Below are 25449 nucleotides of genomic sequence, written 5' to 3' on the forward strand. Positions count from 1 at the left end.
AGTCCTGCCTCTAGTTTAAGGTGGTGTGGTACAGGGGTATGTGCTGGTGGAGCTATGTAAAAAAGAAAAGAAAATGATGAGATGGTGAGTAGTCCCCCCCCCCCCCCCCCCCCCCCCCCACCACCAGCCAGTTTGACCTCATCCCAGTTTAACAGAACTTTACTGGGATCCAGCAGCCTCCACACAAACAAAAGTCCCATTTACCTGAAGACGACTAAGAAAACACGTGTGGTCTTCTCTTTCTTCACTTTCATGCTATGGCACGGCTCTAGGGATATCGGCGTGACGGTCAGTCCACCATTCAAATGAATTACAGGGCTGCAGGTTTCGGGGGGGGGGGGGGGGGGGGGGGGTTTGCCTACCTGAACACTGTGTAACTTACGTGGGAAAAAAATGAAAGTGAGACAAGTCCATCAGTGACGTGGTGGCTGGAGGGTCTGTGGTTCTAATCCCCACACGCTGACCGAGAAAATATGGATTGGGAAAAGCAAATGGGCAACACTACCAATCGTCGCTCCATCAGTGAGGAACATCACAATGCTTTTAGAACAAGGATCCTGGATCCTCGACAGTTATGGAGGAGCTGCACAGTCGGTCCACAGGGCAGCTCCGGGTGTGAATACAGAGTTGAAGAGGGCAAAAAATGTTGCATTCGGAGTCATCTCCGTCGACATTTGCCTCACACAGTAAAAAAAAAAAAAAAAACGGAACTCCAGATCCAGATTCTGGTGCTTTGCTCCCCCACGTACTCACAGAAGATGACCATAGCAGTGCTGCTCCACGACAGAATCAAAATTGAAATTGCTAAATCAAAGCAGAGTACGTTTAAACGGATTCCCGGAGATTTTCCGTTGAATTGTGATGCGTGGCTTCACAGTACACGCACTTGTCTGTATCAATTACGTAAAGTAATTACGTGGTCAATGGTCAGCATTTTTTTTTTATCTGCAAAAGACATTTCGTTGCATTTCCTCTCTATGTGAAAAGGTCACAGTGTCACTTGTGGAGTCTACCTTTCGACAGGTTTTACGGGTTCCGCATTTGTAAACGGATACACCAGTTGTTCTTTTCTGTGTTGCGCCCAGTGGCAAATACACGTTACATTCTGAACAGAGCCCTCGGAACCTGGCTAGGTTCGAAATTTGCCATCCCCCCCTGACGTTGAATCAGAAACGGAGGAGAAAGTTACTGTACTCATCCACCCGACATACTTGTCCGGCTCAATAGCGATTCAGATTCAACGGTTCGTGTTTATGTGTGTTTCTTGTCTGTTAAGGGCAAAGGAAAACTGGCTTCGCGTTTCCCGTCTGAACGCAAGTTTGAGCTACGTAAAAAGTTGCATATATTAAAGGTTCTGGAATGAATGTACTCTGTAGAAGGTCTACTGTGTCCGTGGGTCTGAAATGACCTCACTACCAGCTCTGAGCTTAAGTCTGCCTCTCATATTCATCATTAGGCATACAGAACAGATGCATGCATCCAACCACCGTGCACACACAAACACACACACACACATAGACACCACCAACACAGTCACATCAGCGTGTGGGGACATAAAAAGGAGCACAGTTTGTTCCCTCAGAAATGCAACAGAAGCAAACAGCACTGCACCAACCAAGCATTTTCTCGTTGCTTTATGGTCTAATTTTACTCTCCAGTGAAACAGATGACCACATTAGCGATCTCTATTGTATTCTCTCACTGCTTAAATGCGTTATGTGTGTTTTTAGTGCAATTAGCTGTGTTTAGGTATTGTTCCTGGGAGTGTGCTTGCATTTGCCTATACAACTTCTTAAGTGGGCTCTCGGTGGAAATACATTTAGGCACACCGACATATAATAATTACGAACTGACAAACAAAGCAAAAAGTTTTGATGAGAAAAACTAAATAAGAAAAGCTTTTTTTTTTTTTTTTTTTCTAGGTATAAACAGCAGAGTTTGCTTACATATGGATCTCTGGTTGATTGAAAAAAAAAAAAAAAAACTATGAATAATGCATGTGGCGAGTATGAAATTACACTATTACAGCTTTAAGATAATTTGTGTTTTGAGAACGGAATATAATTGTTTTGAGACTATAATTTTCCCTTTGCCTTCAAGAAAACTAATTGAGCTAAGTGGAAAGGAGCTGCTGGTAAAGAAGGAATATGTTCCTTTCAAACAGTGGCCATCTAAAGGATCAATAGAGGTTGAGGTTTTTTTGGCTTTACAGTAATGCCGACATTATCTGTGCGCGTCCTGGTGTTTTGGACTCTGACTAATTTAACACAGAGCTAATGAAAGTTACAGAATGAGAAATGCGCACAGGTGCACTGCAGGGAGAGAAGAGCAAATAGCATACGAGATTAAAGGAAAGAGTAAGAGAGCTTGGGCAGGAGCTGGTGATGTTCGAAATGCTGTAGATCCCAATTAAAAGCGTACTCTTAACAGGAAGCAGTGGAGACACCTGAGCAGGATGGCCTGGTGCCAACACTCGGGTGAGGGAAATGAACTATTTCACCCATTAACACTTTGTTCATACATGGAATTGGCGGGCTGTCTCTTGCCTCTCATGACTCTCTACCCTTTCGTGTGTGTTTAGTATTGAGCATGTAATCCACGCGCTCAGCTTGAGGCCAGCTGCTTTCTGAAGCCGCCACTATACGGCCTCGCAACTCCATGTACTCCATATCCACGCACAGATTTTAAACTAGGACACCTAATAATTCATTTCAATTATAATTGGCTAAATGGTAGCAAATGTGACCGTTCACGCTCATATCTGGGCTTTATTATCGTGTCACAGCTTTGATGAAATACTGATTTATGGACTTGGCTTGCTACAGCACGAGGTCGTTGATCGCTGAATTGCACATATATATGGCATTACCCTCTGCTTCCTGTTTGACAGACTTATCTAGCCTCAGGGTAGACGAGCTAACCTGATGCTAAGCTAAGGTTGTGAGGCTGCCTTAAAGCAACAGTAGGCATTATCATTTCATAATACTTTTTTTTTGGTCAACAGTGCCTCTTTTTCTTTTGGTTTGGCAAACAGCTTTTAGGTGCCTTACCGCCACTTTCTGGTTTGGAGTGTGAATCAGAATCAGAAGGGAGGAAGATCAAGACACCCCTCGTTTGTACAGAGTCGCTGTGATTGACTCGTTACATGCTAGCTAATCCTGATTGGTTGTTTGATTCAGACCAGATCCAGTCATTTGAAAGACTAAATACAAAGGGGCGGGTGTTCACACACACACACACACACACACACATTCTTTTCAAGGAACCCTTCAATTAAATATTTTTAGTGACATGCAATGATCAAAATGGGTTATTTCAAACAAAAATTTGAATGAAACAGTATTGCCTACTGTAGCTTTAATATTGGGTGTTGACAAGGTTTCATTTTGAAGACGGTTTGTTTTAAAACTTAATTTCGAAAGGTGCCCCTGGAGGGAGCAAGGGGAGATGTAAACAGAGAACAGCAAAAGCATCACTGTGGGAGCTTCATTATGAGTCTGTTTTGATTTTAGTTAAACTTCCCCCCCCCACACCCACAGTATTAGAACAAATACAGTTTCTAACCACAGCTAATATATCTCTGCCTACACTCTTAACAGAAGCGAGTCAGGCTCGCATTGTGATCAGATCTCAGCCAGATGTAAAGTGTTGCGGTATAGGTTTATGTCACCAACGAGCAACAGGTAGCAGGAGAGCGCCAGATAACATGCCTAACAGCTGCTACTATTTAAGGTTTAAAATTAAAGACGGTGATTATCAAGAGGGGTCAGAACCCAATGATTAAGAAGGGTTTTGGTGCATGAACATATTTCAATATGCTTGTTGGAGCCCCTCTTTCCCAGGTCTCAGACAGCTGTCATCTCATCGGTTGAACATTAAATGTAACAAACAAACAGGGCCATCGTTAAAACTGATTACAACTTAGATTGCCGCAGCAAGGCGTAAAATCTGTGCTGTCAACGCCCAAGATAGCACTGCCGCAAGGTTCAGCATCTTTGCTTTGTCCATAGGAAAACAATAGATCATGCCGACACAAAGCTTCTGATCCGGATGATGCAAAAAGATTCTCTCTCATGACCCCTCCAGAAGCCCCACAAGAGACCATCGATTTCAGCAGGTCTTTGCTCTCTTCTTCTCTTTCTGTCTCCTCCTCCTTCCTGAACAGAGTGGAATATCTTCAGCTGGCCTGTTATTGCCATTCCACATCTTAATGGCTCCGCTATTGAGTGTGTGCTGATTGTTTTAGCCGGTAGAGGAGGGCCATTGACCCAGGAGGGCTGTCTCACAATGAGCTCTGTGGGATAACAAACCAGGTCCGTGGACAACAGCCACAGGGATAAGTGCCCTCTCCAGAGACCGAGCAGGATCAAATGAGCAATCAAGAGGCTAAACAGATGTGGAGAGAGAAAGAGACAGAGAGAGAAGAGAGAGAGAGAGAGAGTAAGAAAGAAGAAGCTGGTGGGGGCATGGAGGGGAGGGGGGGGGCGTGATAAAAGCCAGTGTCAATCAATATGTAGAAATGATCATTTATAACCATTGCTTATGCACAAAATGGGTTATGAAAGAGGCATACGTCACTTCCCATGCAAAAGTTGTGATGTATAAAAAAGAAGCCTGATGGGACAATGTGCGCACCTGACCTGAAACTCTGACCCATACTTATGAACATTAAAAGATATAAGCCAGGCGCACAGAGCCCATGGGAGACACCGCGGCGGCTGCCACACACACACTCTGCCTTCTGCAGTCACCTCACCCGGCTCATCTTCACCACCTGCACATATGGGTTGGATAAATTAGCAAAGTCTGGAAAAAAAAAAAAGCCAGTGACAGCTCTCGCACAACTGAACCGCCTCGCCACCTACCACCCCCATGGAAAAACTAAAGGACACAGCAACACAAGCCTCTACGACAGCTTCGATGCCCCTGCATTCTGGACTAACGGCGGAGGTCTGCAGACACAGGGGGCTCAGGCGAGGAGGGAGTAGTCTAGGCAAGAGAGATGACAAGCACCCGGGGTCACACCTAAGTTCCTCACAGTATTATCAACGGCGATAGACAGGTCTCAGCGCAGGCACGCTTTCCCCTGAAGGAACGCGAGCTCAGTCTTGTCTAGGTTGAGCTTTAGGTGGAGCCTTGACATCTGATTCTAGACATGCAAGCAGTAATGAATGCCTCCACCTGAGTGTTGGAGGGGGTGAATGACAACAATAGCTGGGTGTCATCAGCATAGCAGTGGTTGGAGAAGCAATTCGAGGGTATGACATCTCCAAGCACGGACGGAGCCTTGTGGATCTCCTGTTGCCAGGCTTTGCGGTTTAGACACCAATCCTTTCTATGTCAACCTGATAGGAGAGACCCGTCACGAGAGAGTGCTGAGTCTAACACACCCAATCCTCACCATCACCAGACCGTACTCTCAACCTTGTCTGGTGGTTAGTGGTAACCATGTTGATAGGCCCAGCAGTATGGCGACAGAAGAGAGGGAGTTTGCTCCTGCAGTGCAGAGTGCCTGGAGGGATCAAGATGGGAATCAAGGAAGTTGGTCGGGAGGAGATATGCAGACAGTTGAAAACAGCTCATTGAGGTGTTTTGGAGAAACAGCCCTGGTGTCCTGTATGGAAGCATCTGCATCCTTTACATTCCTTTACTCATTTATTCAGGTGTTTCCTTTAATTCGTCACCTGCCTGTAAATCTGTTTGTACACTTTTGTGAATCATCATTTTATCCCCAAATTCCGGGGGAATTCTGCTTTCCAGTGTGGATGGGAAGGACTCCATCTCTGCCTCCATCTGGACCTGTCTGGATCCTTAATTTACTTGTTTGTTTGGGAGGGAAGTGAAGGGATGTACTTGAGACTAATCCTAGATGCTCTTGCAGTTTTTGTGTGTGTGTGTGTGTGTACAGCTATATTTGTGAGAACCAATTTTTACCAGTTCCAGACCTTGGAAGTGAGGACATTTGGCACTTCTGGACAGACCTTCAAAAGGCTGTTTGAGGGTTCAAACATGGTTTTAAGGTTCAGGTTAGAATTAGGTTTAGGCTAGCTTAAGGGTAAGGGTTGGGGTTAGGCATTTAGTTGTGATGGTTAAGGTTAGGGGCTAGGGAACGCATTACGTCAATGAGGGTCCTCACAAGTATAGAAGTACAGGGTTTTGTGTGTGTGTATAGTGATGGTGCAGCTGTATATACAGCTGGATATTCGGGGAGCAGAGGTGATCAGCAGGTATTAGCAGAGTTCTGCAGCCCATTACAAAGCTCTGCAGTGAGGTAGAGCATAAAGTATAAGCACATAAATATAAGCACATATAAATGTACATAAATCTCACATAGATTATGAATTTAGTGTCTATATGCATGTATTGTATCATTTGTTTCACTGTGTACTGTGTACAATATGAAGATAGCAACAGTAAAGTATACAATGTACTGTCCAAATGATCTAAAATCAAGGGTTAAATTGGCGTACGTAAGGAGAGAGTATATTTTGAGGTTAGAAGTCTAAGAGCCGTGCCATCACTGCAATCTGAGTGCAATATAATAATGATAAATATACATACAGAAGAAGTAGGTACAAGGCACAACAAATGGAATGTACCGGTCCGGGGAATGGATGTTATAAAAGCTAGTAGACTGACGAGTTCATGCGCCAAGACAGCCCTTGTGTGCAGGTTTGCGTAGAAAACAATGTGTGCAGGTGCTGCCGGTGCATTTCACAGAATCAAAGAATGACTTTCAAAATACTAATTGAAAAATACACTGTACATTTAGCAGTTTTTGTACTTTGTAAATAGCAAGCATCTCAGCAGCATGCTGACTTAGACCCCTCTCGAGAAGGTCATTCAAGGAAAGAGACTGGCTCTAGCCCAACGTGACCCCTGGGGTAAAATGTACATACAGTACAGAGCATGTGTTTGTGTAGGCATATGTCTGTGCATATGACTACAAAATGCACATATACACAAAGTATACAAGTAAATATACACGTAGATATGTATACACGTATATGCGCACCCAAACTCTGTTATACACACAAGCACGAAAAATTATACCAATTCTGCCTTTCTTAAGGGGCCCTGCGCCACCAGAACAATAGTTTTGCCCTACAGAATGCCTGTATGAAATATAACCCCATTCCCCCAGCCAGGACCCTGTGGTTTTGTGATAAATCACTCCCCAAGCTGCTATACAAAGAGGAAACATGCATAACCAAGACCTGGGCAAAGGACACAGCTCTGCTGCTTAGAACTTGAACTGGCTAAAAAAAAAGAAAACAGTGCTTCAAGTGCAGTATTCTGATCAGTGTTTCCCATCTAGCTTCATTTGCGGGAGCGGCTTTATCTGAAAAAGGTTTAGAGAAGTCATTGAGAGATAATGGCTCAGCAGTTTGACTTTTAGTACAATATGTTGTCTTTATCTCCAAGGATGATCTGTCTCTTTTTTTGTACAGGATATCCACATATTAAGATTTGGATTCTCGATTTCCTTTTTTTAAATTGGTCTGAATTCACAGTCTTAAGGTCTCATAAAGTCTTCCTTTTGGCTTTCTGAAAGCTGTAGGTACCCTGACTAGCCTTCTCTCTCTCTCTGTACATGTGGCTATTTGATAGATGTTGGTCTTTGAACCCTCTCTGGCCCCTCTGTTCACTGGGTTTCACGCAGACCAAAGTCAAACAAAAACCAGCTTCTCCTTTTGCTTTTATCCCCTTGGCTGCAGCCACACTGTAGTCTTCCTATTCCCGCTCCCCTAGCTTTGAGCAGCTTCAAATACTGTACTTTTCCTTACTCTTTCTCTCTCCATCCACCCACCCCAACCCCCACCCCCCACCTTCCCCCTCCATCCCACTGAGTTTCTGCACAATTAGCCTGGTGGGGGAGATGGATGGCACGACTGGTGAAGGTGACGATGGGAAGAGAGAAAGGGGACAGAGGAGGAAAAAGGTGTGTGTGTGTGTGTGTGTGTGTGTGTATGGGGGGGGGGGGGGGGGGGGTGCATAAGACAAGAAGAGGAGAAAATGAGAAGTGGGTGGGTGGGTGCAGAAGAACCATATCACTCCCCACAGATACACACTGTATATTGGAATATACACAGTCAAATACCTGCTTCAATACAGCTACAGAACTCTTTGGCACACACTTACCAACACACACACACACACACACACACACACACACACACACACACTCACACACACACTCACACTAATATACAAAAGCTAAATATGCAGTACGTCAAAAACACTCAATCTCCAGTCTGTATCGGACCAGTCCACCTCGCCTGCTGTCTCCCACAACGCAAAGCGCTGGCGGCGGATTGCCATCAACATTACGTAAACTTTCACTTATTTTCACCTCAGCAGCCACCAAAACCTGTTTCTGAAAAAAATCTGAGGCGAGAATAAGTTACTGGATCTTCACTCGTATTAGATCTCCAAGGCCTCATTTAAAGGTTTGTTCCCACTTTCATGAGGCAGGGGCATAGTACCTGCATGATTTTAACTTCCGCTTTCCAAAACCGGAAACCCGGCTAAGCCTGGCCAGGCGTGCTGCAAAATAATGGATTTGACAGTTTCATACTGCATACTGATAAGAAAACCAGCATGCTGTATGTACTGCTTACTGCATTTGTCAGTAGCATGTAGTAGGCGGTTTCAAATACGGCCTTGTTTCGGTTTAGGCAACTAGAAATACTTCATGTTCCCATGAAATTGCTACTTGAACTTCCTGGAAAACAGTGCATCTTTGCACGAGTGGCGTGGAAAAGTCCAACCTGTGAAATCATCCCTTCTGGCCTGTCTTATCGTATCAAATCAAAATGCCTTCCTCTCCAGAACTAATAGCCGGTTAGTTTACAACTAAGATCGACCCTCACCGACCTGTTTCAACAGAAACCTAAATGAGTAAGTAATGATCAAAAGGTCCCATGAAAAGAGGTGTTCTTACGCCACTTACTCTTTTAGCTCAGAGAAAAAGTTCTGAGATTTTCAACTAGAAGGCGAGGCACTTTGGAAAAAAGAGGTCGCTGACACTCTATGTCTTCCGGAACAGAATTAAGAAGTTTATTTCTCTCTACATTTGGTTGAAGTTAAGAATGAGAAGTATCCAGTATGAAATTCTAAGAAATAAAATACAGTGAAAGCGTTAGTTGCGTCAGAGTCTTTGTAGTGTCTTTGTGAGCCACCGTTTCCGTTATATCAGCAAGTGACCCTTCAGATTAAAATAATTAGCCACAAGTTTCTCTCAGAGGCATCTGAACAATTAAACAATATTCTTTGTTTTCTCCTCTATACGGGCCTTTATCTCTTTATGGAGCCATCCTTTAAATCTTCCCCCTCTGTTATCCTCAGTGGTCAAACAAACATGACAAACAAAGAGGTGCTGTGGAGGGGGGGGAGTTACAGTGCAACGGCGGCTTGATAGAGACACATTATAAATTGAATTTCTATCCTTGAGAGCCCGACGTTTTCATTAATTTGTCCTCACCGCAAAGCGCTCACTCTTTAAATCTCCCTTTGTGTCCTTTTTTTTTTTTTATTGTTTGAAAACTTTAATACCGAGCCGTATTAATTAATGGATGCTCTCTCTCTCGGCAGTGTGCTTCCAGGAGGAAGCGGAGCTGCTGCTGGAAAATGCAGGACATCGGGGATCTCTTTGGTGTGAACAATTTAACTCTCCAGGCAGCTATTTAAGATACTGTCACAACACTGGCTTGCCACCCCCCCCCCCCCCCCCTCCTCTCTTACTGTTTTTCTTTGTGTATTACTCTGTCTGCACTTTCTCCTGTTTCATCCCATTTTCTGTCCTCCTCTCCTCATAGAGTCACTGTCTGTCCATTCTCTAAAGTTCAATGTACCATCTGCTAGTAAGAATCGACTTCTGTCACTTATCGGTATAATAACCATACAGATCTTGTTCTTGCGTTGTTTGTGTGTTGATTGCCACTGTTGCTACACTACGCTGTCTAAGTAACACCACTCGGGCAGCTGTGGCTAAGGAGGTCACAGGGTTGGCAGTTTGATCCACAGCTCCTCCTGTCCACATGTCAAAGCGTCCAAAGTGTCCAAGACAGTGAAACCCCAAATCGCTCCCGATGGTTGGCCAGGACCTTGCGCGGTCGCTTGTGGGTGAATGGGCTTCAAAAACTGGATATTTAAGGACCTCTTCATCCTCTTTTCAGTTGCATCACAGCCAACATCGGGGAAGGAGCGGGACAGGCAGGTTGCGAAGGTTGTCTGACAAAGTGAACGTAAATTCGGGGTAATGCCAACCCGTTCAGCTACACTGACATTTAATGTGAGTGATCACAGAGAAGGTTTGAGACGACGGGGACCACCACGCAGCTCCCCGCCCTCGCTGGGCTGGTGTCATTGTTCTGCAAAAGCTCCATTTTTACCCATATACACTGAAACACCAAGCTAGCATTTTAAGATTCATAAACCGTGCAATTTATTTTGAAAACCTACCATTTTTTGGTAGAAAAATGCAGTGTTAGTCTGAATGGACAGAAATGTAACCTGCCCATCCTCCTCCCTGCCACCACCACCTGTCACAGGTGGTGCGAGCAGGGTAACAGGAACACAGGGGACAGGACCCAAATGCAGACACTGGAGTCCAATAAACGGGCAGGTAACGGTGGTGGTGATTTGGGGTTGTTTTTTTGATTGAACTGCACAAACATTTCTTTAAACTTACTCCAGGTTAGCTGCAATAATTGTACACACAAGTCCTTTCACACTGATACATCGGTTAACTGTATAGGCACACTAGCGAAAAGTGGTGATTCATTTTATATGACACACGCACACACGGAAAATATATAAACAGATATTCAAATATTGAAATTCCACAGTATATAAACGGGGACAATGCGCAGTGAGATTCCAATCACACAGACACAAACGTTAAAAGATGTACATACATGCAAACATGCACATACATGCCAGTACAAACACAAGCACATGTTTGGAGAACCATATGCAAGCTCTATATGCAGCCCTTCCTCTCTCTCTCTCTCTCTCTCTGGTGTTTCATGGAGGTAAATCCCAGAGCAAACCAGCTCGCTACAGCTTCATCCCTACATCCACTCGTTCGTACGTCCCTCCTTATTTCTCTTGCTTTCCCATCGCACTGTCTGTCTGCCTATGACCGTTTTGACGCATCTATTTTGTGTCCTCTAGCGTTAAAAAAATCTACTTGCACCGAACATGGGTTCCCAGCTCAAAAGGTAAGAGTGATATTGAGTGAAAATGCAGGAGATCTGGGGCCTCACTTCTAACCATTGCCTCCACACAAAACGGGACTTTTGTAATGCATGCAACAGATTTCGTAATGATTTGTCATAAGTCACATTTCACTTCATATCTACAAATATATATCCCTTCCCTATTCATATATATACACACATACATACACATATATACACATATGTGTATATATACATACATATTATATATACACATACATATATACATATACACACACATATATACATATACACACACACACACACACACACACACACACACACATACGTGCACAGATGAGTAAATGAATGAGTAAAATAAATGTCCCCCAGTATCCCCCGTCTCTGCATTTTGTCTTATTACAGGCTATGACCAATGTACTGGTTATATAAATATAATTCAAGTCTCTCGTGTTAATCTCGAGTCCTGCAGACCTGTTTCTTGACCCAGAGGTCTTGAGAAGGGGAAGGTCAGGAAAAGTCCACTTAATGACATCACCTGACAGCTGGTTTTTGTTAGTTTGCATTTTGTCTTTAGCACAACCAAGTCAGGCCATGATTGTGTCATCCCAGATTTCCTGTACACTCTTCTGTGCAGGCCTATTTCAACCTGTCGTATCCCTCATACATTAAGTTTCTTTCTTGTCTCCTACTTTGTCTCTCAACTGTCTGACCTTCTTCCTGCCTCCAGCCCCCCAAATATTCTTGCTTCCTCCCCTCATCTCCACCTCATGTCACCTCTCCTGTGCACCTCCACACCCCTCTTCTGCATCAAGTTCTATTTAATTGCATGTCATAATGAAATCTAATTTGATCGGGAACAATCCAGTGCTGCCTAATCAAATTAACGAAGTCGTTCTTTGATTTTCAATTTTCTCTCCTCCAGGCTGTAGCTAGCTTTATTTTATACCCTCCATCGGCTGCCAGCCACAGGCAAGAGATGGATGGCGGGGGGGGGGGGGGGGTCACACACAAGATGGCTGGGTGGATCACACACACACACACACACAATCACACACACACTTCAGAAGCTCATGCAGTGTATACACAGAGGAATGAAGTCAACGAGCATTTGCAGATAATTGTTAGGGCTGTTTTTATCCTGCATGGGTTACCAGATGAGTAAAGGTTTAGCAAGTCGGGACAATTAAAATGGTGTCAGGTTAAGACAAGATACGTTTACTTTAATGATCCCCATTGGGAAACCGAGTTGATGTAGCGGCAAATAGCACCAGCAGAAAAATGACAATGAAAAAAATGTAACTACTGTAAGAATAGAGCAAATTAATGGTACAATGCCATGCACAACATGATAGATTTAAACAAGTTCTGCTGCTTCATGAGATTGCCAGATTCATTGCATCCCAAAATACGTGAGTCCATCCATCAATTATTGGCCACTTATCCAGGTCACAGTGCTAACAGGCTAAGCAAAGTAGCGCAGATGCACCCTCTCCCTTGCTATTTCCCCCAGCTCCTCCTTGGAATCCAGAGGCATCCCTAGGTCAGGTGAGATATATAATCCTTCAAGTGTGTCCTTGCTCTCCTGGGCTTCCAGTTGGACTTGACTTGATTGCCTCCACAGGCAGATGACCAGGAGGCATCCACATCAAATGCTGAACCACCTAGAATGGCTCCTTTCTATGACAAGGAGCAGCAGTCCTCCTTCGAGCCCCTTTCTCCTCCGAGACCTGTCCCTAAGAGTGTGACAAGACATTCTGCAAATGAAACTATTTGGGTATCTGCTATCTCATTCTTTAAGTCAGTACCCAAAGCCGATAACCACTGGTGACGACTTCATGCTTAGCTCCAATACCTTTTGTTTACAGCTGATGCTGCACCAGTCTGCCTTAATCAAAGCCGCTTACCTTGTGAACAAAACCCTGAGAAGTGAAGAAGTTAAAAGTGAAAAAGCCACCATTTTCCAGCATAGCTGTAAACTTTGAGAAGCTCATTCCTCTCCCCTACATGCCCTACTCAACCCAGTGACTGCTGGAGGCCACAGTCTGATAAGCCAGCAGAACCACATCACCCACGAAAAGCTATAATCCCATGGCCACCTTGACTGCGTCTCAAAAATCTGTCCATGAAAATCACAAATCAATCAACGAGTCCAACACCCACTTAGACTCTGAAGACTTACTTCAGAGAATAACAACACAGCTCTCACACTCAAGGGTCAGATTGCTCGTAGGAAAGGCCCCCGTGCCCCATACCCCTGCAACACCTCTCTAAAAAAGGACATGGTCACAAGTCTTTTCTCCACAAAGCAAAAGAAACATGAAACAAGATACATGAAATACAAGTATACAAGATTGTTTGGAGGAGAGGCCACAGGGTCGTTACAGTCAGTTGGTGACTAGCTCACTCGGTCCACCATAACTGAATTCTGGCTCAGCCTGGTAGACTTGGCTGGGCCAATCACAAGTTGGGGGTTCCAAACGTCCACAATGTCTTCCGTCATGCAGGTCTTTTCCAAGTCTTCAACGTTCTCTCTCTCTCCATGAGCATGCGTTCTCCCCCCCCCCACAGGTGTTCCTAATTCACTTAATCAAGAGCCAGAGCCACGATCCCCACACGGGTAATGTCAGGTGTTAAAGGAAAACGTTAGGGGGCCGCTATAACTTTAGGGATTACCTTCCATTGACCATAAATGCCAACAGCAGATTTGGTAGAAACCAGTCATTGAGATACTTTGTTATCAAAGTTATGGAGAAAGTCCAAATCACTGGGCAAGACATTTCACTGTTTCTTCAGGATGTACGGCAAAACACCTTCAATTAAAAACTCTAGTCCAGTGATTTGGATTGACTTCCTCCAGACACTGTGCCAACCTGGAAGCTTGACATGAACCTTCACGAACATCATGGAACCTCGTTCAAGTAAGAGATTCTGACCAGATAATGGAGCTACATAAAAAGTCATCAAAATGTGTAGTAATAGTGACGATATTTTGACTGACCGACTGGCCAGAAGTGCTGTCACGAATGGTGCAAACAGAAGGACTGCAACTTTCTGCGAGTATGTACACTACCAGGACAAGGAGAAATGAATGGAATATGTGTAGGTGTTTACATATGCCAATTACATGTTGCTTTACAATCAACAGATAACTTCACTTTTTTCCCCCTCTGTGCACATGGTAATGTACTGAAAATAAATATATAAAATCATGTAGGTTACAACAAACACTGTAGGAATGTACTGTATGTAATGGCAACAAATACACAGAATATTCAGTGCATCTTGCAAGCATAATTTCATCATAGCATTCTCCTAACCACACACTTTATATTAATGACCTTATATACTGTTAGAACGATGTTGAATAATATGCATTATTGATAGCTAATAACACCGACCTATCTGTTGGCTTCTTCGGCTGTATCGAATGCCAGCCACAGCTGCTGTTGTGCCGTTGCAGGTCAAGCCATGGACACGCAATAATATGACACACAGCCAATAATCCCCCTCGTAACGACCACAAAGCCAACAAGGCCCGGGAACAACCCCCGTGTTAGGAACCATATTGAAAGGTGCTCTGCCTGTGTGTTGCACTCAACAGCCGAGGAGATGCATGGCTTTTATTAGCCCCTGACAATAACTGTCAGCCAGCATTTCATATTCAAAGTAATGTGCATAATTACAGTTTTACGAGCGGCCTCTGAATACATTTAGACAGCGATTTTATTTCTGAATGTGATGCTGTTCCACAGATTATCAATAGTTAATGTGCTCTCTGTCTTCCTCCGGATAGCCAGAGAGAGCGAGCGAGTGAGTGAGTAAAAAGACAGAGGGAAGGAGAGAGAGAGGGACTAACCCAATAAGAGAAGTTTATTCTCTCCATTAGATATAGATGGTCAGCCACAGGAACTTATCCTAACTAACTGTAGAGCCTTTATTTACCCGGTTCAAGGTATAATCATTGCGATTTTCATTATAGTGAAACAATTCTTGATACTACTTGGGGCCAGTATTTCACCGCAATAGACATTCAGTGTATTTACATTGTCGTATAGTAGTTTTCATGATTAAAAGTTGGAGTCTGCTGTCCCAGTCGGGACACGCGGGATTATACAGGAAACTATTCAATCACGTGGTCGTGATGTTGAAGACAAATCAATGACACACACTGTTGCACTGGGCGACATGTCGTTTCATTACCGTGAACACACATGCTGTAGTTTATTTTGACTCGATCCCTCCTACATCATCCTACCGCCCTGCTGCCCGACGTACTCACTACAGCACCAAATGTGGATTCATCCGCCGCTGAAAATAGTTCCCAACAAATTTCCATTTGCCCTTGTTTTAGTAACATTTGCTTAAAACTACAGTGTTTCATTCCTTTAAGTATTCATACGATAGTTTTTAAAGATTCATGTCTTCATTAGGAACCAATGGGCTTGGAGCTGAGAGCCACAGGCAGGGTCGGGAGGTCAACGTATTGAGAGGGGGACAAACACATTGATGGATGTGGGCTTTGTTGACAATAAGCACAATAAGTCTTACCCTTAAATGATCGTGACGTTAGAGCCCATGATAAACAATGTTGACACATTGCTGTTGATTGTATGTTATTGTTTTTGTCGCTGTAATTTTTAAGAGTACAAATGGCCATCTGTTGATGTGAGTCGCTGCGTGTGTGTGTAGTGGCAGCTGAGTTTGAGTTTTAGACTGGGGAAAAAAAAAAATGCAAGATCAGTCATCCTCTGTTTGTCATGGGTTACTGTAGAAGAGATGCAGCTGTCTGCGTGCACACACACACACACACACACACACACACAGTCATCATGCATACACACAGCATGGTTTTATAGGCTTCATCATAGTCCTGTTTGCATCTGCTCCAGCTTGTTTCCATCCCTTATTTACATGCTTAGGGAAGCAAAACGTCATTTCTAGAAAGGGCCGGTGCAGCAAATACTGTTCAAGATATTCACTCTCCACCTCGCTTACATTTAACTCATTACTTTTCCCTAATGCATGCAGATTTGCTTTCTGCCTGACTGAGGGAACAAACCCCCCCCCCCCCCCCCTTGCTGTCTCTCTGTGCTTTGTTTCCACGTATACCATTCATCTTAAATTTGAATAATGTTGAGATAATAACAGTAGAATGTGGGCCCTCTTCCCAACCCTGTGTGTGTGTGTGTGTGTGTGTTTGTGTTTGTGGATACAAGGGAAACCTTCTCTCATTTCCCATTCATCATGGTCATGACAGCTCTTTGTAGTGGAGGCCCTACCTCCTCATATCAAGCAGTGGGAGAGGGTAATCATAGGTGTCATTCAATCATTCTGAATGACTCTGCTCAAACAGACACACACACACACACACGCACCCACAAACATGCAGCCCCTTGATCTAATTACAAACCTGACCTTTAGTTGAAATGATTGCTGGCATAATCGCTCATCCACCGACACACACACACACACATTCACACATTTTTCCCTCACCTACAAACACGCAAAGGCAATTTTTAAACACACAAGCACATATGCACACACACACACACACACACACACTGTACTTTCTCTGCTCCACAAATCTTCAAGGCTGTGCCCTGACTCTAACTCTCTCGCCCTCACACTGTCCTGTCCTTCCCACTTTCCATGGGCAAGAACAGATTTCTGAATTTTAGAATGTGGGAAACATGAGATTTGAAGACACTGAGGGTCAGATATCAACACGAAAAAAAAAAAGCACAGCAGCTTCCAAAAATATTGACAAAGGCTGAGTTGTGACATTTGTACCGTTGCTTTGGACAACGAGCATCTGCCAAAATGAATCCGTGGAGATGGAAGAAGCCGCTGGTTCTGGGTACTTTCACCACGCTGTGTTTATATCATGGCCAGGCGCAGATAGGTACGGAACAAAAACAGATGGAATTCTGATGACCACAGGTTGATAAAGAATGGTGGAATCAAAAACAGATAACAAATATAGAGCAAAGAGACAGGAAGATATGGGCTGAGTGATCAGAATGGGAAATGATGGAAGGAGAGCATTACAGAGAAAGAAGGGAAGAAAGAGTGTGAGCTCGAAGGAAGAGGATGCTGATGAGAGGCTCGACAGCCAGCGTAATAAAGCATGCTAAGTGCAAGCCACCAGATTTACAGGGCCTTTACACCACAGCTGAATGTGCCATCATTTTTCCTCCCAAAACGTTAATGTCGCACAAGACCGCCATAAATACATCACCATGCTAATTTAAGGGTCCGCAATGGAGAAACCCCTCCATTGTTCTCTCCCGGGCTCAAAAGTGCCCTGGAATAATGGGAATTTTTATGAACATGCGGGAATGAGGAAGTTCCTGCTCCCACAATGGCACAATCGGATGCAAAACACACAGCAAACAAATGAGGGCGTCTTCCCTCAGATCTGTCACTTCAGCGGCTCCGCATTAACAAGCAGTGATCGTCAGCCTTTGTCTAATAACGGCTTGGAAATGCATCTTATTATGCAAAACTGCGCACACTTGTGCAGAAATAGTGTTTGTTTTTGTTTTCTTTTTGCTCGCGAGGGTTATTGGTGTCAGGTGCTTGGGTTCCCATTTTTCTTCATCTGCAGCGCTGCACCAACGCACAGCAAAGCTCGGTGAAGAGGAGGAAAAAAAAAAAAATGCGGCTCTATATTAAGAGAAGAACTCATCCAAAAACGCTTTCAAGTAAAACGAAACTTTTGTTGTTGGTGTCACCAGGAAGGCCGAACAAGTTAAGGACAACTCGTCTTATTTGTGTATTTACTCCCAGCTGTGTGGCCATCATTAGAAGAGTACAAACCCGGTGCACAGAGTGAGTCAGCGACGCTGGCAAGCGCACAGCGTGAGAAATGAAGCCGACAGGTTTGTTTTGTTTTTTTTTTCATTTCTGCCTGCATGGTGGCGGAGGCCTTTCACACAGGTAATACATGGCAACAATTACACAGCGTCACGTAATGAGAGGTGTAAGAGGGAAGACAATGGCTAATAAGCGAGAGAGGGCCATTCGGCACTTCCCAGGGAGCTAATGAAAGCTTTAATTAAGTGTCAAACAGCAGCGAGGCTGGGGAGGCAGAGGGGAGCACTGCTGAGGCTCCACACTGTGCATGTTTCTTCAAATTCATCTGGAGACCGGAGCCTAAACTGATAGGCCAGACTGCGGCAAGAAAACCCTTTCACTATGCAAACGCACACACACACACACTGTATACACAACACACACTACAGGAATTAAAAAATGCACCATGTTTCGTGGCCTTTGTTTCTCTTGAAAGGCCTTCATCAGGACCGGGTCGGTTACTGACGTGGTGCTGCACGAGCTGCACTGACGTGGCGGCGGAAAAGGTGCGAGAGACGCAAGAGGAGGAAAAAAGGCTTTTCAATCGAAGACATCTTAGCGTAAGCAAAACTTTATTCCTGCAGCACATTTCATTCTACAGGAGATACAATGCGCTGCACAGAGTGCATTTGTTCACCTTTGTTTATATTACGTTCATATAGAGATGAACAGGACATTAAATCAACGGTAAGAGGTGCCGGTTCCACCACTGGAACCAATGCAGTCTAATTCAACAGGCCGGCAATAAATCCTGCCTTCATGAAGGTTCTAATATTCAGGTTCCGTTCCAACTGTCAAGTCAACAACAACGACAATGCTTCTTCCTCCAAAAGCCTGTTAATTACGGGGAAATGCACACATGCAAAAGCTTTTTTTTCCGTCGGCATCATGTCCGGTATGCACAAGCATTGTGAATCCCTTGTGCATGGCTACGCAGTGTGAGTCTGGCACAAACAATAAAAACCACAATATACTGAAGGCAATGCACTGAAAATACACTGAACTAACATTGCTTTTTTTGCTGGGGTTTGATATTATGGAAAATCTTAAGCGTTATATAACTCTAATGTCACAGGTCAGAGAGGTTTCTGAGGGGGAAGGCCGTGTAGGGCTGTGCAGGCAAGACTTAGATACTGTAATCGATTCTAAAGCTAACCACAGTTCAATGCGCACATCTGAGAACAGCTGTGCGCCCGTGCTCCTTCCTGCTGCCTTTTGAATGAACCGTGGCATCGTAACAGGCTGACTGAACAGATAAACAGATAAATGCACGTACAAGCGTTTCAGCGCCTACATTTGGCGACACTTCATTTGTTAATCCTGCGCCTGACCCCACTGAAAGCGGGTTTACCCTAATATCTGGTGTCCCTCCCCAAAAAACACTGTGACCCCCCCCCCCCCCCCCCCCCCCCCCCCCAACAGCTCCAATATCCCTCGATCCAGACGCGCTCCAGCCTGTGGTGATGCCCGTACGCCTGGCTTTCATCCTGAACTCGTAGAACTGTAGTTACATACCAACTCTTTTGTTTTAATGTCTGCACCAGCCGCGTCTTTTGGACAGTACAGTGTGCAGTACTGAGGCGACATCACAGAACTGTTTAAGTAAATGGTAAATGATCTCACTTATATAGCGCCAACTTCAACCTTCACGGTTCCCAAAGCGCTTTACAGCTAAGTCTCATTCACCCATTCACTCACACATTCACACACCAATGGCGACCGAGCTGCCAGCAAGGTGCTGGTCTCCATCGGGAGCAGCTTAAGGTTCAGTGTCTTGCTCAAGGACACTTCGACATGACGGGGGCAGCTGGGGATTGAACCCCCAACCCGCTCTAACCAGCTTTACCTCCCGTGCGACAGTGCTAACCACTGCGCCACCGTGCCTCCGTTCTGTTGTGTTTATGACATGAAGCCATGTTGGGATCTCCCTAACTACTTTGCAGAGTTTTTCCCCAGGAAAGACCCGTTCAGACAAACGGGGGGGTGCCTCAAACAGCAAGAGTGAATGTGGAGAGCGACCAAACTTTCCCAACCAAACTCATCCTCTCATCCCTCTTTTCCTCCCATTCCTCACTTATCCTTTTCTCCTCTCTCTTGATCTCGTCTCCTCCTCCTCCTCCTCCTCCTCCTCTCCTCCCTCCCCCCTCGGCGGGAGAAGACAGCAGTACTGTAATGACTATAATTAATAATGGAAATAAATGCAGCGTTTTAAAACTCACTGGGATTTCACTCTTATTGAGTCTTATTTCTCCTGTACAGCTGTGCCTCTGTGCATGGGCTGATTGGAGAGTGCGCGCGCACACACACACGCACACACATACACACACACACACACACTGAACACACACATGTATGCTACACAGGCAAACCTAAGGTAGCTGGCTGAACTACACCAAATCTTATTTCCTCTTCCTTTGTTTTGTTTTTTTTTGTCCTTTTTTCTGTGGTCTATACTTTCTGTTACACACACACACACACACAGAGGCAGGGTTTACACACTTTGAATTGATTGTGTTGAAAACGTATTATTTTTTTTGTTGATATGATGTTAAAAATAACATCATAATTCATATTTTCAGACTCTGTCAGTAACATGTAGAATTTCATCATATTTGTTATTCACGCTTCATAAAAAACAGTGCAGTGTGAAACCGTTACGCACAGAATGTACATAACATTCAACTATTGCACTATTCATCGCTGAAACAGGACAATACAGTCTGTCGCATATGATGATTTGTGTTTTTTTTTTATTATTAAATATTGACTAATCCAAAAAGTGATAACACTATAATAAACAAGTTATAAAACATTTCTACCCGCGTCTATATTCCAAATATTACATTTCACTGTGATGGGATGAAAGGATCATTACTCCTCTTCACCTGCGAGTGAACCTGAGTCAGCCTCAGGCTGTATCTCACTTTATACAACCAGCCTGTTAAGGCCTGAATGAACAAACTCACACTCATAAAGAGTGTGTCTATACCGCAAAAAAAAAGACCATTGGTCAGTGGAACAGTATTTGTGTGCAAGCTGTGACATTATACTCTCCATGGCTTGAATGCCGACAGCACTGCAGGTTTACACTGCCATCTGTTGGCAGCTCAAACACCCTGCTGCCAAACATACACACACACACACACACACACACACACACACACACACACAGCCTCATGAGTGTGTCGCTGCGTCTGATAAGTTCAGTGATTCTCTCTGTTGGCCGGTGATGTTTGAACCAGAGGACGTGGGAGTGTGTGGAGGCTGTGACAACATTACACGGTGACCACACAACGGATCACAGCTAACTTCAAATGACGGGAAAAGAAACTGGTGAACAATAAACAACTGATAACAACACTAGACAGCATCTAACATCAACCAGAACTATACCCATGAATAAACACATCGAGGAAAGTGCAGCGTGCGCAGTAAGTGTGTTAACAAACACGCATCATAGCAATGAATCCAAATGTATACCATACATACCATACAGCAAGAATGACAACTTATATAACAAATATATTACACATACATACAAACATATCACATCATAAAAATATATCTAAATTTTTTACGGATAAACTGAATGTATATTTAAAAGAATGAAAATTGTATGAAGTTCAGCCATATTTGTAGAGCGGCAGTCCGACCACTAGATGGTGGGATCAGTACAGAAATAGCGGGGGCGCTTGTTCCCTTTCCTCTCCAGTGTCTCTCCAGGAGAAAATGCAGTTGCAGTTGCCCCGACACACTGAGGCAGACTGATCCAGACTTCATCACGTCCAGACTTGTCTGCAACAGTGTTCTTTGTTCTCGTTACATCTTCAACAATCCTCAATAAACGTCAACATATCAACACCCCACGCTGCTCGCCTCATTCACTCCGGCTCCTTTAATACCCTCCCACCTGTTCCCCACAAGGGATTCAATCTTAAACTCCTTCTCTTCGAAGCCCGCCATAAGCAGACCCTGTTCTACCTCGCCCGCCTTCTCCACCGACGCCGAGCTCCTGTCCCATCCATCCACATGGTCCCCACTTTCTAGAGTTTAGTATTTGTTTACTCACCTAGCTTGTAAGTGTCTATAAAAGCATTATGTAAAAGAAAAATTAAATTGTAAAAGCAGGGTTTCATGCAGGTGACACAGTTTTGAAGTACTGACCCATGCGCATTCATTTCACTTGCATCCTAAAGCAGAGATGAATGGGTTTTAGATCCTGTTAGGACTAATATGCTAACTGGCTTCCCACCAGCAGTCACTGGACAACTGGACCACGACGACAAGCTGTGACACACAGTACACGACACGACACGTAAGTCAGGACTAAAACCTGTCGAGAGACGAGACGTCATGGGGGGGTCAAGAGAGAGGATTGTGGGTGCAGGTTGGTCGGCGAGAGCAGGAATTGAGATGAAGAAAAAGATGAGCACAAACAACTTTGGACTTTGAAGAAAAAGGTGAGAGGGAGGGATGAAAGTAACACAGAAAAGGGGGGGGGGGGGGGCAGACAGTGAAGGACGTGAGAACGCTGCCATGCTAAGCAGCACGGATCAGAGTCTAGGCCCTTCGTCCACCGAGGCAAACAAACTCCAACAATTAACAATCAACTGAATTTGTGATGAGCAAGCACTATCTACAACTGGAGGACAAAAGGTGGTGGTGGTGGGGGGGGGGGATTTGTGTCAGACATCATTTGAACGCGCTTAATCCGGACTACAAGGGAGGGACAGAACACAGGTTGAACTGTGTTTCAAAAGACACTAGTTCTTTTCTCGTCTGACAGAATGCTCATCAGCAAGCGCCACAGTCACAGTCATGTCCGCTTTTGTTGAATAAACTGAGGCGTAACTGCGCAGCAGGATTTGATGACTTTGACTTGCCCAAGGAGTTGCTGCATTCCCGTGAGGGGTTTGACGTTGACGAGGGTTCCCTGCGACCGGAAGGCGGTTCTTTCCAGTCTGCTCTCCTTCGTTGAATTCTTCCATTAGAACATTGCGGAGCATCACTGAAGGCGGGTTCTCGGTGATTCACATGGTGTGCTCTGTTCTCTTTGCTGAGTTTCGTCTTGTGAGCGTTTTCACTTCTCTAGGACGTCTCTGCCTTGTTTTGAGTCTCTCTCTTTTTCCCTGCAGCAGCCTGCCTGCACCTCTGCGGTGTCTCATTCAAGTCAAACGATGCAACATCCGGGGTGTTTCCAACGGTTGAGTGTCTATCTGTCTGTCTTCGCTCTCTCGATTCTCTCTGGCTATGCTAACAAATCTTTATCTTTTCCCTCTGTTCTTGCTTTTCCTTCCTCAACTCTCTGCTTCCACCTTTGTCTCTTCACTTTTTTTTTTTTTTTTTGATACTCTCTGTTCCTCCTTCTACGCTCCTCCAATGAGAGATGTTGCCAGGCCATGCTGGACTCAAACACAAAAAGAGCACAATATCTTTAATCATATTTATATATAATATAAAATATACATAGAGTTGTCACATACCTAGATATGATGTAATAATGATTAAAGAAACAATTGAAAACATCTTCATTTTTAAACCTAACAGCGGTCCCAGTTGCTGGAAATGTTTTCGTCCCACATCTCAAGAATCATATGTTTACAGGAAAGATTGCGTAGAATACATTTGTTTCAAATATGTGTTTAGCTTCGGGACTGTGCCACAGCTTGGGATGTAAAGAAAATGGAATTAAGCCAATTACTTAAGAAATGGCATTTTATTTCCTTTTTTTAGGTTTATGATTAGGCTACCTTGGCGTGTTGAGTCAAGTGTACACGCATAATGAGATATAATAGCTCGGGGAAATGATGCACATAGTTGAATATCCCTGCTCTACATCCTCTCTTTTCCTCCGGTCTCACGCCAAAGTCTTCAGAAAGCCTTTCATCATCCCCGAACATCTACATTCAACCTGATCGCCTTCCACGGACAAACAATAACATCCTCACCCTCAATGGGAGAAACACAGCTCTCCTGCCAAACCCCACCGTTCTCCCTGAATTAACTTCATGCTCTCCTCCGAGGGGGGCGCATTATCACTTTTGGCCAACAGGAACTTGAGGATGACAGAGTTGAAGTTGTCCTCAACTCCGGACACAGCAGGATTGACTCACTCATTATATTAGAACTTCAAGTTCCAGCTCTGGCTCATCAGGACGCTACACTTGAACTGCACGCTGACATCTTTGTCACTTGATTTGGTCGCATTTTCATTGTGAATGTAAGTCAGGCTCCAAAACTTTCGGAGTTTGTCCACCAGAGAGCGCTGGCAAATTTCGTTTTACACTGCAAAATGTCCCAATTCTGTAATTAAATGTAAGGGATCCTTATTAAAAAATGTTTTCTTTATTAATGTTTTCTGTTATATCTTCATATTCAAAAAACATATATTATAACAGATTAAGTATCAGCCTCAAAAATCTATTGGCAATAATGAGAATTTCTAATCAATTTTTGCATTGAGTTCAACTTTGACTCGTGAGTGTGCATGGTTGACCAATTGCAAACCATCTTGATACTGCTGCCCTGTGAGCGAATGTGATGGATACACTGTTTATGTGTGACATATAGTACGTATACTTCCATTGGTAACTTGGTAGCCTCGTGGTTCTTACAGTACGACTCTTTTTGTACCCTCACCTCCATAAATCCCTCTTTATACCAGAGGCCCCTTGTTATCGATCTTCACAACATGACTAAATAAGGATATGAGGAGAGGGAGGTATGATTCAGTGAGTTCAAATGAGTCAGCACTTTTACACTTCCTGTTCACTCGTCTGGAAGTTGGTGGGTTTTTTGGTTAGATGCCTGAAATAAGGTCTGTGGTAAACACAAGCTGAAGAGATTTACACGTTTTGTTCTACGACATAAAATACGTCAGTAGATACCCCCCCCCTCACTTGTGAATCTTGAAGCTTTTACGTGTCTTAAAAATGGCGGTTGCCAACAAGCGGCTAAATGAGACTACAGAGGTTGTCGCGGACATTAAACGTCTTCATGCCGAACACGTAAAGTCATCTACTCACCAGTCCGCCTTTACAGCCTCGTTGTGTTTATACTCTACATCTATCTGTCTATATATCTATATCTATCTATATTCTCTTCAAAGTGAAGCTTAGTGGTGCTGACGCTGAAGTAATGCGACCGTGGTGTAGTTCCTTTATAGCCTAACGTTAGCTTTTTACTTCTGGTGATTCCATTTACGCTTCAAAAATCCTAAAAGTGGTGTTCACTAGTGAAGATTATCTTATAAAGTATAAAGTATCATAAACTTTTGTTTTGCCACAGAGTTTATTTTCTGCAATAATCCAAAATCCCGTGGAACAATCCCACTGGCTTTTAGTCAAGGGAACCGGCCCACCTTCCGAGTTTGCCTACAAAAATACGA

The sequence above is a fragment of the Enoplosus armatus genome, chromosome 20, assembly GCF_043641665.1.
Source record: "Enoplosus armatus isolate fEnoArm2 chromosome 20, fEnoArm2.hap1, whole genome shotgun sequence".
Classification (NCBI taxonomy): Eukaryota; Metazoa; Chordata; class Actinopteri; order Centrarchiformes; family Enoplosidae; genus Enoplosus; species Enoplosus armatus.